Here is a 15751-nt window from a genome sequence, read left to right as displayed (position 1 = left end):
TGGTGACGGTGACAGACTCTGTTACCAGGGTTGGAGCCCAAGACAGGCAGAGAAGAGTCTCTCGTTTGGATGTGTATACAGGTGCCAAGCCCGGCGGCTTTAGGCAGAGGGGAGGGATATGTGACAAGGCAACCGGTTATATTGTGAATGACAGGTATGTACCACGGAAGTGCTGTGATCCTGGGAGTTCTTTCTGGTACTTGTAGTGGCACAGACATTTTCTATAGTTTTAAATGGGCCAGGATTACGGATGACTAAGAGATGGGTGGGACTGGCCATCCACATACCCCTGCCTATGGGTGTGTCTGACACAAGTCTTAATTAGCTTGTTTGGCACATGGAGTGAGGGTGTGGAGCAGTGTAGGAGATGCACTGCATGAGGAACAGCTTCTGAGGGAAGAGAGGCTGTTTACCTCAGAGAGGTCTGAAACCTCTGGAAGGAACCCGTCTGAAGGAGCAGAGGGTTGGCTTCACATGTAAGTGAGTGGATGCTGAGAGAGCTCCACTCAGATCAAGTGTATCTAAACTGAGCGAGAGTAACGTGAGTTCAACGGACTTGAAATCCGTGTGTATTTGTGATTTTGTTTGGAGAAACGGTTTATGGTGTTTTTTTTAATAAACCGTGTGTTCCTGTGTTACCTCGGAAATGCAGCCAGGTGAGTGTCCCCATCACGTGAGCAGGCAATCGCTTACAGTGCCTAATAATAATAATCTAAGGCAGGGGTCCCCAACCTGTGTCTTGGGAGCCACATGTTGCTCGCGGGCTCATGATGTGGGACTCGCGGCTGTCTGGCAACTTGGTGAATAAGCATCTAGCAAACAGCCATGTTGAGCAGGTCTCCAGATGATGACTCTTATGAGTAGCCCCACACAGAAGAGCAGATCAGAATAGGGGTAGGGTAGGAACTCCTGGACCTTGGTGTGATTTCTGTGAAAAGGCTTTGGCTGTCACTTTACCGGTAATGGTGGCTTGAGATGTCACTACTGTGAGGGAGCAGGATCTGGATGTGGCTTACGATCCTCTTTCAGAACGGAATGTGGCTCTTAAGGTGATAAAGGTTGGGGACCTCTTATCTAAGGTGTATGGCCAACCTAATGTGAATGCCTGCAGTTTAGTACCTGGTGCATGCACATCCGTACCCACCGCCCAATTCACACAGATGACTTTGGAATTCCTCTTCTTGGAAATGCAACAATCATGTTTATCAAGAAAACTTTTTTAAAGGTAATTAGTCCTCTTAAAAATATATTTAAAAGTTGTTGTGAGGCAAATCCCGGGATATGAAGATGAATTATGACTTCCAGTCATAATCGCTCATCACTCCCTGGCAGTGCCCCCCTCCCTTCTGTAGGCTCCGGAACTTCTTGCGGTAGGACTCTGGAGTGAGGTTGTACTGTTGGATCAGGGCCCGCTTGATGGTGTCGTAGCCCTGATCTGCCTCAGCAGGCAAGTCCCCAAGGATATCCAGGGCCTTACCCCTTAAACGGGGGGTCAGGTATTTGGCCCACTGGTCCTTGTCCAGATGGTGCTGCAGGCAAGTCCGTTCAAAAGCAGTCAAGAAAGAGTCCAAGTCTCCATCCTTCTCCAGCACTGGGAAGTCCTCAACACGGACCTTTGGAAGTTTGGTGTCTTGAAGGTCACGTGTGGCTGATGAGGGCCGGAGCTGAGCTAGCTGCAGCTGGTAGTCACGCTCTGCCTGGCGCTCTTCACGTGCTGCTTGCCGCTCCGCAGCCTCACGCACTGCTTGCCGCTCCGCAGCCTCAGCGTCACGCGCTGCCTGTCGCTCACGCTCGGCCATGAGTATCTCGTAGGTATCCCGGTCTCCAGCCTGGAGAAGGGCCATAGCCATTTGAAGAAGGCTATCCGAGCCTCCCAGGCTCGGTGGAATGGCACGTGGTGATCTGCGGCCCGCTGCGGAGCCTGGTGCTTCACTGTCCATTGCAGAACGGTTTTCTGGCGTCGAGCTCCTGGAGGGCTCGTGGACAACCTCCTCATCGTCTCTGGCCTGAGCATCGGCCATTCCTTTGGCTTTGCTCCTGGTGCTCTCAGCCATTGTTGCAGACTTTGGTCACTGACACAGAACTGACACCTGATGCCTCCACACACCTTACAGTATCTGCACTCTGACACTCTAGTGTTGGTCTGGTCTGAAGACCCCAGCAGCCACAGCTGCTGCAGGCAGTCTTTAGTGTCTGGGAGTATGGGTCTCACACTCACACACACTATTATCTCGATCCCACCGCTGCCACCAATATGTCACGAACCACCGGGGGGGTCACTCAGGAATCCCCCGCGCTGGCTACCAGTACGTCACAATCGGGGGGTAACAAGTGGGGGTCACCCCTCCTTTATACCTCCCGACCGACAGACAGAGCACGTGACGCGCTCTCTAGCGCCCCTCTTATAGTCAGGCCAATTATGGAATTGCCCGACAATAAGCAAGGAGGCCGCTATACTACTTATGCCGATTATTGAAGGGTCCCCAGTGAGAGTAGGGTATATATTCCCCCGACCTCCGCGGGCGGAATATATAAAACCTCCCCGAATCTCACTGGCCTCCCCACAATAATCCTTGGCACAACTCGCTGCCACCAACCGCTTCACGGTAACTATTAGCCGAACACACAGACGTGGGATTCAAGATCGAGATAACAGAACAGCCCAAGATTAATTATATAATTTAATCAGCCTAAAGCACACTAGAAACTACAATATATACAATAGGGAATCTACAGAATATACATATGTCAGAGTACAGTTACAGATAAAGCATGGTTTACAAACAGGTATGCAATTCAATCAGTTACCTTGTGCGTCTGGCCACAGGGGGGCGCTGTAGACCAGGTTTCTAGGAACTCCCACAGATGTTTCCTGCACGTGACCCCCAGCGAAAGAACACTGGAAAATGGCCGAAGTAGGGTTATCAACCTGGGCAAATCCAGGTCCCCTCCTACCTTCGTGACCTCAGAGGGAGCACTGCTCCACCCCTGGCTGGAGTTATGGACAAAATCCACAACATGGAATATGGCCATAACTTGGCCTGGGAGCGTCGTAGGCGGACGCCAATGCTCTCATTGTGACAGTTATGAATTTAGCTACAGAATGAGAGGACTCATGACTTGTCTACTAGTTCCCCATTGGCTGATATCACGCCTGGGGTATTTCCCAAGCTCCCGCTCCCATAAAAAGGGTGTGCCAGCATCGTCCGCATGCGGAGACACCATTTTTATGGTTGCCATATTTATCGGAAATATGGCTTGCGAGATATGAACCATTTTTTACTGGAGTCGTTCTGTCTGGATACTTCCAAGCTTGCTAATTAGATAGCAGCTCCTACCACAGGGTCACGGCAGGGAGTCCTCCTGTGTCCATTGTTCCCACATCATCTCATCTCCATATCACAGGAGATGGCCATGGAGGTGTAACACCTTCACAGATGCTGGACATTGAGAACAAGAAGGGAGGGGGGCACTGCCAGGGAGTGATGAGCGATTATGACTGGAAGTCATAATTCATCTTCATATCCCGGGATTTGCCTCACACCACTTCATCGTGGAGACGGACCACAATCCCCTCAGCTGGTTGCACACCGTCTCTGGGACGAATGGGCGATTGTTGCGATGGAGCCTTGCGCTCCAGCAATACAACTTCACCATTCGCCACAAAAGGGGCCGTGACCACGGTAACGCAGACGGGCTGTCCCGACAAGGAGAGGTCGCGGACGGGCGCACGGGGGAACACCGGAGTGTGCTGCCCCCTAGCGCCCTCAAAAGGGGGGAGGTGTGAGGCAAATCCCGGGATATGAAGATGAATTATGACTTCCAGTCATAATCGCTCATCACTCCCTGGCAGTGCCCCCCTCCCTTCTTGTTCTCAATGTCCAGCATCTGTGAAGGTGTTACACCTCCATGGCCATCTCCTGTGATATGGAGATGAGATGATGTGGGAACAATGGACACAGGAGGACTCCCTGCCGTGACCCTGTGGTAGGAGCTGCTATCTAATTAGCAAGCTTGGAAGTATCCAGACAGAACGACTCCAGTAAAAAATGGTTCATATCTCGCAAGCCATATTTCCGATAAATATGGCAACCATAAAAATGGTGTCTCCGCATGCGGACGATGCTGGCACACCCTTTTTATGGGAGCGGGAGCTTGGGAAATACCCCAGGCGTGATATCAGCCAATGGGGAACTAGTAGACAAGTCATGAGTCCTCTCATTCTGTAGCTAAATTCATAACTGTCACAATGAGAGCATTGGCGTCCGCCTACGACGCTCCCAGGCCAAGTTATGGCCATATTCCATGTTGTGGATTTTGTCCATAACTCCAGCCAGGGGTGGAGCAGTGCTCCCTCTGAGGTCACGAAGGTAGGAGGGGACCTGGATTTGCCCAGGTTGATAACCCTACTTCGGCCATTTTCCAGTGTTCTTTCGCTGGGGGTCACGTGCAGGAAACATCTGTGGGAGTTCCTAGAAACCTGGTCTACAGCGCCCCCCTGTGGCCAGACGCACAAGGTAACTGATTGAATTGCATACCTGTTTGTAAACCATGCTTTATCTGTAACTGTACTCTGACATATGTATATTCTGTAGATTCCCTATTGTATATATTGTAGTTTCTAGTGTGCTTTAGGCTGATTAAATTATATAATTAATCTTGGGCTGTTCTGTTATCTCGATCTTGAATCCCACGTCTGTGTGTTCGGCTAATAGTTACCGTGAAGCGGTTGGTGGCAGCGAGTTGTGCCAAGGATTATTGTGGGGAGGCCAGTGAGATTCGGGGAGGTTTTATATATTCCGCCCGCGGAGGTCGGGGGAATATATACCCTACTCTCACTGGGGACCCTTCAATAATCGGCATAAGTAGTATAGCGGCCTCCTTGCTTATTGTCGGGCAATTCCATAATTGGCCTGACTATAAGAGGGGCGCTAGAGAGCGCGTCACGTGCTCTGTCTGTCGGTCGGGAGGTATAAAGGAGGGGTGACCCCCACTTGTTACCCCCCGATTGTGACGTACTGGTAGCCAGCGCGGGGGATTCCTGAGTGACCCCCCCGGTGGTTCGTGACAGTTGTACTATGAGAAAAATTGTTGTTTCTGAGGTTTATCTATAAGCAAAGATGCCAAGGAGCTTTATCCTGAGCTGCAGACATTTTATAACCTGGCCACACTTCTCATTTAGAATCACTGGCAACTCGTACTGTGGCTACATGTTCCTCTCCCCCCCACCCCCCCGTGTCCACAAAGTATAAAATGCCACAGCAACACGCCCAAAATGAAGGGATAGATCGCATGAGAGTTCTGTTTTCACTATAGGGCCCCCTAAAGCTTTATCCTATCATTTGCGTTACACTTCTACCACTGTGGGAAGTAACAGATAAGGAGTTTGATATAGCGGTACCATCGTTTGCGTTCATTAATAAGTCATACATGTGAAAATAAGATACTTTGTAATATATCTTTTAAAGGAGTAGTCCACTACACAGCATAGTGACCACACATCGATGTAAAGCTCATAAAGAAGTCTTTTCTCAAATACCTTGTGTAGTCAATTGTGCCAATGAGCAGCATTATTGCATTCCGCTCATCCCCATCATGTGGTTCCTGTGCGGCTCCATGATGTCTGAGATCCGATGATGTCACATCAATTTCCAGTTGACCCGACATCACCAAGGCGGGACCCAGTCTCCCTGAGTGAATAAGCTGTGGGCGGAGTTTCACAGCTCGTCACAGCGCACCATCGCTCCTGCTTGCAGTGCTCTGCAGCGGAGAGAGTAGGGAGATGCTGGGTGCAAAATAAGTATTTGGTCAATAACAAAAGTTCATCTCAATATTTTGTTATATATCCTTTGTTGGCAATTACAGAGGTGAAACGTTTTCTGTAAGTCTTCACAAGGTTGGCACACACTGTTTGTGGTATGTTGGCCCATTCCTCCATGCAGATCTCCTCTAGAGCAGTGATGTCTTGGGCCTGTCGCTGGGCACGGACTTTCAACTCCCTCAAAAGGTTTTCTATGGGGTTGAGATCTGGAGACTGATTAGGCCACTCCAGGACCTTCACATGCTTCTTACAAAGCCACTCCTTCAATTGCCCTGGTAGTGTGCTTGGGATCATTATCATGCTGAAAGACCCAGCCATGTTTCATCTTCAATGCCTTTTGTTGATGGAAGGAGGTATGCACTCAAACTCTCAAGATACATGGCCCCATTCATTCTTTCATGTACACGGATCAGTCGTCCTGGTCCCTTTGCAGAGATTCAGCCCCAAAGCATGATGTTGTCACCCCCATGCTTCACAGTAGGTATGGTGTTCTTTAGACGCAATTCAGCATTCTGTGTCCTCCAAACACGATGAGTTGTGTTTCTACCAAACAGTTCTAATTTGGTTTCATCAGACCATATGACATTCTCCCAATACTTTTCTGGATAATCCAAATGCTCTCTAGCAAACTTCAGACAGGCCCGGGACATGTCCTGGCTTAAGAAGAGGAACACATCTGGCACTGCTGAATCTGAGTCCCTGGTGGCGTAGTGTGTTGCTGATGGTAGCCTATGTTACGGTGGTCCCAGCTCTATGCAGGTTATTCACTAGGTCCCCCCCAGGTAGTTCTGAGATTTTTGCTTGTGGTCATTTTGACCCCACGTGGTGAGATCTTGCGTGGAGCCCCAGATCAAGGGAAATTATCAGTATTCTTGTATGTCTTCCATTTTCTTATTATTGTTCCCACAGTTGATTTCATCACACCAAGCTGCTTGCCTATTGCAGATTCAGTCTTTCCAGCCTGGTTCAAGGCTACAATTTTGTTTCTGGTGTCCTTTGACAGCTCTTTGGTCTTAGCCATAGTGGAGTTTGGAGTGTGACTGTTTGAGGTTGTGGACAGGTGTCTTTTAGGCCTGTTTCACACGTCAGTGATTCTGGTACGTTTGTGCTTTTTTTTAAACGTACCAGAATCACTGACATACGCAGACCCATTATAATGAATGGGTCTGCTCACACATCAGTAATTTTTCACTGCACGTGTCTCCGTGCGATGTACCCGCGTGTCCGTGATTGCCGCACGGAGACATGTCCATTTTTTTCTGGCATCACTGATGTCCAACGGACCACGCAGTGGTGTGGTCCGTGAAACACGTGCCAGAAAAAAAACGTGCTTTTAAAATAAAAATCATTTTTACTCACCCGGCTCCAGCGATGTCCTTTGCAGCCCGTGCAGCCTGCTGCTTCTGAGCCGGCTCATTACTGTCGCGCATATTCATGATGCACGACACAGCCGACCCGGAAGCAGCTGTTGCGGGGGTCAGCGCCGACCGGATGCTGCACCGCGGGAGCGATCAGCACCATGGAGAGCGGGAGCGGGCGCAGGTGAGTTAATCTCTAAGTGCAATCACTGGCCACGGAGAACGGAGCCCGGATTGCACTTAGACAACCCACGTGTGCCGTAATTCACGCGACACGGAGGGACATGTGCGTGTTTTACACGCCAGTGAAAAACGTCAGTGTTTTTCACTTACATGTGAAACGGGCCTTATACTGATAACAAGTTCAAACAGGTGCCATTACTACAGATAATGAGTGGAGGACAGAGGAGCCTCTTAAAGAAGAAGTTACAGGTCTGTGAGAGCCAGAAATCTTGCATGTTTTTAGGTGACAATACTTATTTTCCACCATAATTTGCAAAAAAAATCTTGCCAAATCAGACAAGGTGATTTTCTGGATTTGTTTTCATATTTTGTCTCTCATAGTTGTGGTCTACCTATAATGTCAATTACAGGTCTCTCTCATCTTTTTAAGTGTGAGAACTTGCACAATTGGTGGCTGACAAAATACTTTTTTCCCCACTGTAGAGTCAGGGATGGGATGCTTTAGCAAAAGAGGGAGAGAAGTTCTACAAAGAAGAGACTTGGAAGCAGGGTTCTTGGTTCCATTCAACCAGATGACCACTCATTGTTTGCCACCAGCGCATGCAAATGACATCACTGCTGCTAACAGCAAAAACGTCATGGAACCAAACAGGAGGCACTGTTCAGGAGTAATACATTTTGATTATAGGGAAAAAACCCTTAAAACTGGCTTAATACTACCCACAGGATAGGTTATAAGCGTGCCATTGCTGCCCTCTTCACTCATCAGATCAGGAGTCCTTAGTCCCCAATGTGAATGGAGCGGTGATAACATTTTTGTCCTGCTGTTCCATTCAAAGTCTATGGGAATGACAGTGATAGCTAGAATACAACACTCAGCATCAGTACCACAGACGTTGCATCATCTTACATTCTTGACCAATTCTCTATTCAAACTGTGCCCTCTCATTTTCATTATCAGTGTGGTTGTCCCAATGACCAGACTCTTATTATTTTTGGGAAAATCCTTTAAAGGAGATGTATCAGTAGGATCAACCCTCCTCCTAAGCAATCTATATGGGCATGTAGGTTGTAGAAAATTGTGTCAAATGATACCTTGGTATCTATGATCTGACAAATGCTCTCACCCAAAAATCATTGTTTTGCTTATATGCAAATGAGCTGAAAAGATATGTACCTGAGTAATCTGCTCATATGCATAAAAGGAAAAAAAAACATTACTTTCTCAGGAATTATTCGTCGCATTCCCAATATCAAGGTATCATTTGACACAAGTTTCTATGACCTACATGCCCATATAGATGGCTTAGGAAGGTTGATCCTACTGACAGATGCCCTTTAAGCTTTGCCAGGAGAAACTCTCCGAGTACACTTTAGATTTGATGGATATTAACCTATATTGTACTTCAGTCAAGTGTTATTCGCTGTTGACAGCTAAGTGCAATCACGTCAATGTATTTTAGCTACCAATTTCAGTTATTTCAATGTTAATTAGCTTTGGGCTGATAGCATCATCCAGGACTTAGTTAATCTCTGAAGACCAGATATGCTAAGCACGAAGTTTAGCATTTGACATTAATGCAGACGTGCAGCAGCTATAAGGCTTCATAGGTTGCAGGCACACCTGGATCCTAGTGCCAGAGGTGACCTGCAGCCCGTCAGCCATGGTTAGAGGCTCTATGCCAAATTCTCCTCTGCACAGTCCCACATCCATCTTAGCCTTGTCTGACCCCACACCGAACATTTATATCACCAATCCATTTCCGTGTCCTAAAATGACATTTTTTAGCAATCTGTTTTCTGAAATTAATGTGACTTTGACTTAATTCATTCAATTTATTTAAATCTGTTTACATGACGATTATCCTTTTTATTCCCTTATCTGAGATTTAGAAATGATTTAATGTAAAAGCATCTCAAACTTTATTATAGCTAACAAAGCATGAAAGACGCAATTCTCTCTGTCCAGATTGGCAGACTCAATACGGCATGACTATAAACACTTGGTGCAGCAAGAAGATAAGGCCCCGTTACACGCAACGACACCGCTAACAAGATATCGCTGGGGTCACGGAAATCGTGACACACATCCGGTGTCGTTAGGGACGTCGTTGCATGTGACACTTATGAACGACCGCTAACGATCTCACTTACCTCAAATATCGTTGATCGTTGTCACGTCGTTCATTTTCCAAATGTCGTTGATCTTCTGGGACGCAGGTTGTTCGTCGTTCCTGAGGCAGCACACATTGCTATGTGTGACACCCCGGGAATGACGAACAACAGCGTTCCTGTGTCCTCCGGCAATGAGGTGGGAGTGTCGATAATGCGGCTGCTCTCTGCCCCTCCGCTTCTATTGGCGGGCCGCTGTGTGACGTTGCTGTGACGCCGCATGGACCGCCCCCATTAGAAAAGAGGTTGTTCGGTGGCCACAGCATGATCGTTAGTAAGGTATGTGTGTGTGATGCGCAGTACCAATATTGTCTGTCATGGGCAGCGATTTGCCCGTGATGGACGCACGACGGGGGTGGGTGCGATCGCTAGCGACATCACTAGCGATATCACTGCGTGTAAAGCAGCCTATAGAGTTCAAATCATGGTATCATATTAAAGGGAACTCATCAGCAGGTTTTAGGTCTCCAGAAGTCATCATAGTAAAGTCCATATAATGATGATTACATCCATACTTTTACTTTTTAAGTTCACATCTTTGTTGTCTTGTAATCCATATGTGAAATCTTAGGCAAATGAGCAAGATAGTTTAGGGGCTTGGCCTACACTTACAGCTCTCCAACTCCTCCTCCCAGCACCAACCTCCTGCTAATGATTGACAGGTCACTCTTTTCTGATTTCTTTCCTTTACAGACATCTTGTTCAGGCACCATTATTCCTACAAGTGGCACATGTGCAGATGGATATTTTGGTTCTCACATAGTCATCAGAAAATTACTGCGCATGCCCCGCTCTTAGGAATGTCAGCACCTGCACAAGATGTCTACTGGGGGAGAAGGTCCCCGAGAAGAGTGACAAGTGGCACATGTGCAGATGGATATTTTGGTTCTCACATAGTCATCAGGACATTACCGAGCATGTGCCGCTCCTAGGAATATCAGCACCTGCACAAGATGTCTGCTGGGGGAGAAGGTCCCCGAGAAGAGTGACCTGTCAATTCCTGATGGGAGTGCAGGTCCTTGGGAAGTGTAAGTGCCAAACAAGCTCCTGCACTAGTGAGTTCATTTGAATAAGAATTCGCTGATGGTTTACGAAACAATGGAGGCTTAACAATTTCGCGCCAGAGCCTGTTTTTGCCGTCGTGACCGGGCCAATTTTTTCATTTCTGACCAGTGTCACTTTGACAGGTTATAACTCTGGGATACTTCAACGGATCCTGATGATTCTGAGATTGTTTTTTTATGACATAATGTACTTTAGGATAGTTGTAAAATTAAGACGATATCGTTTGTGTGTATTTGTGAAAATATCAGAAATTTGGCAAAAAAATTGAAAATTTTGCAATTTTTAAACTTTTAAATTTTTATGACAGTAAACCATAAAGTTATGCTGCAAAAATAGTTACTAAATAACATTTCCCACATGTCTACTTTACATCAGCACAATTTCTGAAACATAACTTTTTTTTGTTAGGAAGTTAGAAGAGTTCAAAGTTCATTAGCAATTTCTCATTTTTTCCAACAAAATGTACAAAACCATTTTTTTAGGGACCACACCACATTTGAAGTGACTTTGAGAGGCCTAGGTGACAGAAAATACCCAAAGGTGACACCATTCTAAAAACTGCAGCCCTCAACCTGCTCAAAACCAAATAAAAAACGTTTATCAGCCCTTTAGGTGCTTCACAGGAACCAAAGGAATGTGGAAGGAAAAAATGAAAATTTTACTTTTTCCCCACAAAAATGTTACTTTAGCCACAAATTTTGCATTTTCACAAGGGTAACAGAAGAAAGTACACCATAACATGTATTGTGCAATTTCTTCTGAGAACGCCAATACCTCATATATGGTGGAAATCAATTGTTTGTGTCCATGGCAGGGGTTGAAAGGGAAGGAGCGTCATTTGAATTTTTGAAAGCTAAATTGGCTGGAATCATTAGCGGACACCATGTCACATTTGGAGACCCCTGAGGTGCCTAAACAGTGGAGCTCCACCACAAATGACCCCATTTTGGAAACTAGACCTCCCAAGGAATTTATCTAGACACTTGATGAGCCCCTTGAACCTACAGGGGCTTCACAAAAGTTTATAACGTTGAACCATGAAAATAAAAAAATATATTTTACCACAAAATTGTTATTTCAACCAGGTAGCTTTCTTTTCCACAAGGGTAACAGGAAAAATTGCACCATAAAATGTATTCTGCAATTTTTTCTCAGTCTGCTGATACCTCATATATGGTGGAAATCATTTGTTCGGGCGCACTGTAGGGCTCAGAAGGGAAGGTGCGTCATTTGAATTTTAGAGCGCACAATTGTCTAGAATAGATAGTGGACGCCATATTGTGTTTGGAAAGCCATCCATGTGAGGGCTTGTTTTTTGTGAGACGATTTGTCTTTTGTATTGGTACCATTTTCGGGCACATAACATTTTTGGATTTTTTTTATTCTCCTTTTTGGTAAGTAGAATTAACATGAAACAATAATCCAGGAATTGTTTTTGCGTAGGGGTTTTTATGCCATTTTAATCACAATAAAACTATTTTTTTTTTAGAAAAAAAAAACATTTTTTTTTCATTTCTTTATTTTCAATGCTATAGCATTTTTATTTTTCCTCTGATGGAGCCGTGTGGCAGCTTGTTTTTTGTGGGACAAGATGTAGTTTTCAGTTATACGCTTTGTTTATGTTCAACTTTTTGATTGCGTTTTATTCCACTTTATTTTAATGCAGTGTGATGAAAAATCATTTTTTGACGCATTTTTTTTAAAACTGTTCACTGAAGGAGATAAATAGTCTGACAGTTTTATAGATCAGGTCGGGCTGGACGCGGCGATACCAAATACGTGTACTTTTTTTTGTTTATTTTTGTCTTTATTTAAATAAATGTATTTTTGGGTATAATTTTTTCTTTTTTTTTTTTTACTTTTATTACCTTTAACTGGGCTTTATATGGGACTTTCACTTTTCTTAGTCTGATTGCTAGTATAATGCATTACCATAAAGGAGAAGTATAGCAATGCATTATACAGGCACTATCAGACTGCAGATCACATGTGAGACTCTGCTGCAGACTGAGTCTGACAGGCCACCGTACATGGCAGACCAGGAGGTCATCATGTGACCTCCTGTTGCCATGCCAGGTTCTTGCCCTTAGGTCCTGCATGATCATGACACAGGAGACCCGGGAGAGAGAAGCAGCTCTCCGTACCTCTGAAACATCTATGTGTTGGTGATCACAATTGATCGCTGCACAGATGATCGCAAAGGGTTAACATCGGCAGAACTTGATCCAATCGGATCCTGGTGATGTCTCCAACAGAAAAATGTTGCTTCCTGGTATCACCTATATTGGGTGAGGCCCGCCCCTTCTGGTCACATGGGTATGACATCAGCACAGATCCTTCTAGCCACTTAGTAAAACGCTTCTATAATAGAATTAGGATAACTAACAGAGAGGGGGAGGACGGACAGGCAGGGGGTGGGAATCACTATCAAAACCCTACCCCAGCCTTCAGCTGATCGGCAGCTGCTGCCATTCAAAAAGCTGCTCATTTTACTAACTTTACTTGCTTGTTTATCAAAACCTATACATCCGATCTCACAACTCAAGGTACAGTGCCTACAAGTAGTATTCAACCCCCTGCAGATTTAGCAGGTTTACACATTCGGAATTAACTTGGCATTGTGACATTTGGACTGTAGATCAGCCTGGAAGTGTGAAATGCACTGTAGCAAAAAAGAATGTTATTTCTTTTTTTTTTTTTTTTTTTTAAATTGTGAAAAGTTTATTCAGAGGGTCATTTATTATTCAACCACTCAAACAACCAGAATTCTGTTTGGTTCCCCTAAAGTATTAAGAAGTATTTCAGGCACAAAGAACAATGAGCTTCACATGTTTGGATTAATTATCTCTTTTTCCAGCCTTTTCTGACTAATTAAGACCCTCCCCGAACAGCACTCATACTTGGTCAACATGGGAAAGACAAAGGAGCATTCCATGGCCATCAGAGACAAGATCGTGGAGGGTCACAAGGCTGGCAAGGAGTACAAAACCCTTTCCAAGGAGTTGGGCCTACCTGTCTCCACTGTTGGGAGCATCATCCGGAAGTGGAAGGCTTATGGGACTACTGTTAGCCTTCCACGGCCTGGACAGCCTTTGAAAGTTTCCACCCGTGCCGAGGCCAGGCTTGTCCGAAGAGTCAAGGCTAACCCAAGGACAACAAGGAAGGAGCTCCGGGAAGGTCTCGTGGCAGTGGGGACATTGGTTTCAGTCAATACCATAAGTAACGTACTCCACCGCAATGGTCTCCGTTCCAGACGAGCCCGTAAGGTACCTTTACTTTCAAAGCGTCATGTCAAGGCTCGTCTACAGTTTGCTCATGATCACTTGGAGGACTCTGAGACAGACTGGTTCAAGGTTCTCTGGTCTGATGAGTCCAAGATCGAGATCTTTGGTGCCAACCACACACGTGACGTTTGGAGACTGGATGGCACTGCATACGACCCCAAGAATACCATCCCTACAGTCAAGCATGGTGGTGGCAGCATCATGCTGTGGGGCTGTTTCTCAGCCAAGGGGCCTGGCCATCTGGTCCGCATCCATGGGAAGATGGATAGCACGGCCTACCTGGAGATTTTGGCCAAGAACCTCCGCTCCTCCATCAAGGATCTTAAGATGGGTCGTCATTTCATCTTCCAACAAGACAACGACCCAAAGCACACAGCCAAGAAAACCAAGGCCTGGTTCCAGAGGGAAAAAAATCAAGGTGTTGCAGTGACCTAGTCAGTCTCCTGACCTTAACCCAATTGAAAACTTGTGGAAGGAGCTCAAGATTAAAGTCCACATGAGACACCCAAAGAACCTAGATAACTTGGAGAAGATCTGCATGGAGGAGTGGGCCAAGATAACTCCAGAGACCTGTGCCGGCCTGATCAGGTCTTATAAAAGACGATTATTAGCTGTAATTGCAAACAAGGGTTATTCCACAAAATATTAAACCTAGGGGTTGAATAATAATTGACCCACACTATTATGTTGAAAATTTATTAAAATTTAACTGGGCAACATAACTTGTTGGTTTGTAAGATTTATGCATCTGTTAATAAATCCTGCTCTTGTTTGAAGTTTGCAGGCTCTAACTTATTTGCATCTTATCAAACCTGCTAAATCTGCAGGGGGTTGAAGACTACTTGTAGGCACTCCAAGAAGAAGAAAATCCAGCACTCGTGTCCAAAAATTGTGTAAAATCTTGCTTTTTTATTTAATTCATAATAAAATGGAAATGTATCATATCCATAGAGTATAAAAAATCCCCATACAGATGAGATGAGATGTCCCCCTGACATCTCATCTCATCTGTATGGGGATTTTTTATACTCTATGGATATGATACATTTCCATTTTATTATGAATTAAATAAAAAAGAAAGATTTTACACAATTTTTGGACACGAGTGCTGGATTTTCTTCTTGGAGTTTCACAGCCGGGCCGGCTTTACCGTGCACCTGTCTTCTATGGGAGTCTCCATGATGTCTGGGTGAGCTGATTCTATCCCTTTGTTTACTTGTAGGCACTGTATGTATAGAATCAGCCTGATAGTGCCAGTATAGCACTATCAGGCTATAACTAGCTTTAGTTTATATAGGAAAATCCTGGTGGTCCCCTGCAAAACCTTCCTTTGCCTCTGGTGCTGTTAAAGGAACTTTTCTTCATGTTATCACCCCAGTTTTTGATCACAGATGATGTGTGTCTTTGGAAAGTTTCTTATTTTATACTAAAGGAGCAAGAAATGAGCATTTACATATCTAATCATCTCCTGCATCTAACCAGTATGTACAGTGCCTACAAGTAGTATTCAACCCCCTGCAGATTTAGCAGGTTTGATAAGATGCAAATAAGTTAGAGCCTGCAAACTTCAAACAAGAGCAGGATTTATTAACAGATGCATAAATCTTACAAACCAACAAGTTATGTTGCTCAGTTAAATTTTAATACATTTTCAACATAAAAGTGTGGGTCAATTATTATTCAACCCCTAGGTTTAATATTTTGTGGAATAACCCTTGTTTGCAAATACAGCTAATAATCGTCTTTTATAAGACCTGATCAGGCCGGCACAGGTCTCTGGAGTTATCTTGGCCCACTCCTCCATGCAGATCTTCTCCAAGTTATCTAGGTTCTTTGGGTGTCTCATGTGGACATTAATCTTGAGCTCC

The 15751-nt window shown here is 45.2% G+C and overlaps 1 protein-coding gene across 1 annotated transcript in view; it reads left to right on the top strand.

The window, feature by feature from the left end:
• IPO11 (importin 11) overlaps nucleotides 1–15751 on the top strand; it is a 643145-nt gene that overhangs the window by 520432 nt on the left and 106962 nt on the right. The window lies entirely within an intron of this gene.

This window comes from Anomaloglossus baeobatrachus, chromosome 1 (genome assembly GCF_048569485.1).
Source record: "Anomaloglossus baeobatrachus isolate aAnoBae1 chromosome 1, aAnoBae1.hap1, whole genome shotgun sequence".
NCBI classification, from domain to species: domain Eukaryota; kingdom Metazoa; phylum Chordata; class Amphibia; order Anura; family Aromobatidae; genus Anomaloglossus; species Anomaloglossus baeobatrachus.
The sequence above is the reverse complement of the archived record's forward strand: the minus strand, read 5'-3'. Positions and strand labels throughout refer to the sequence as shown.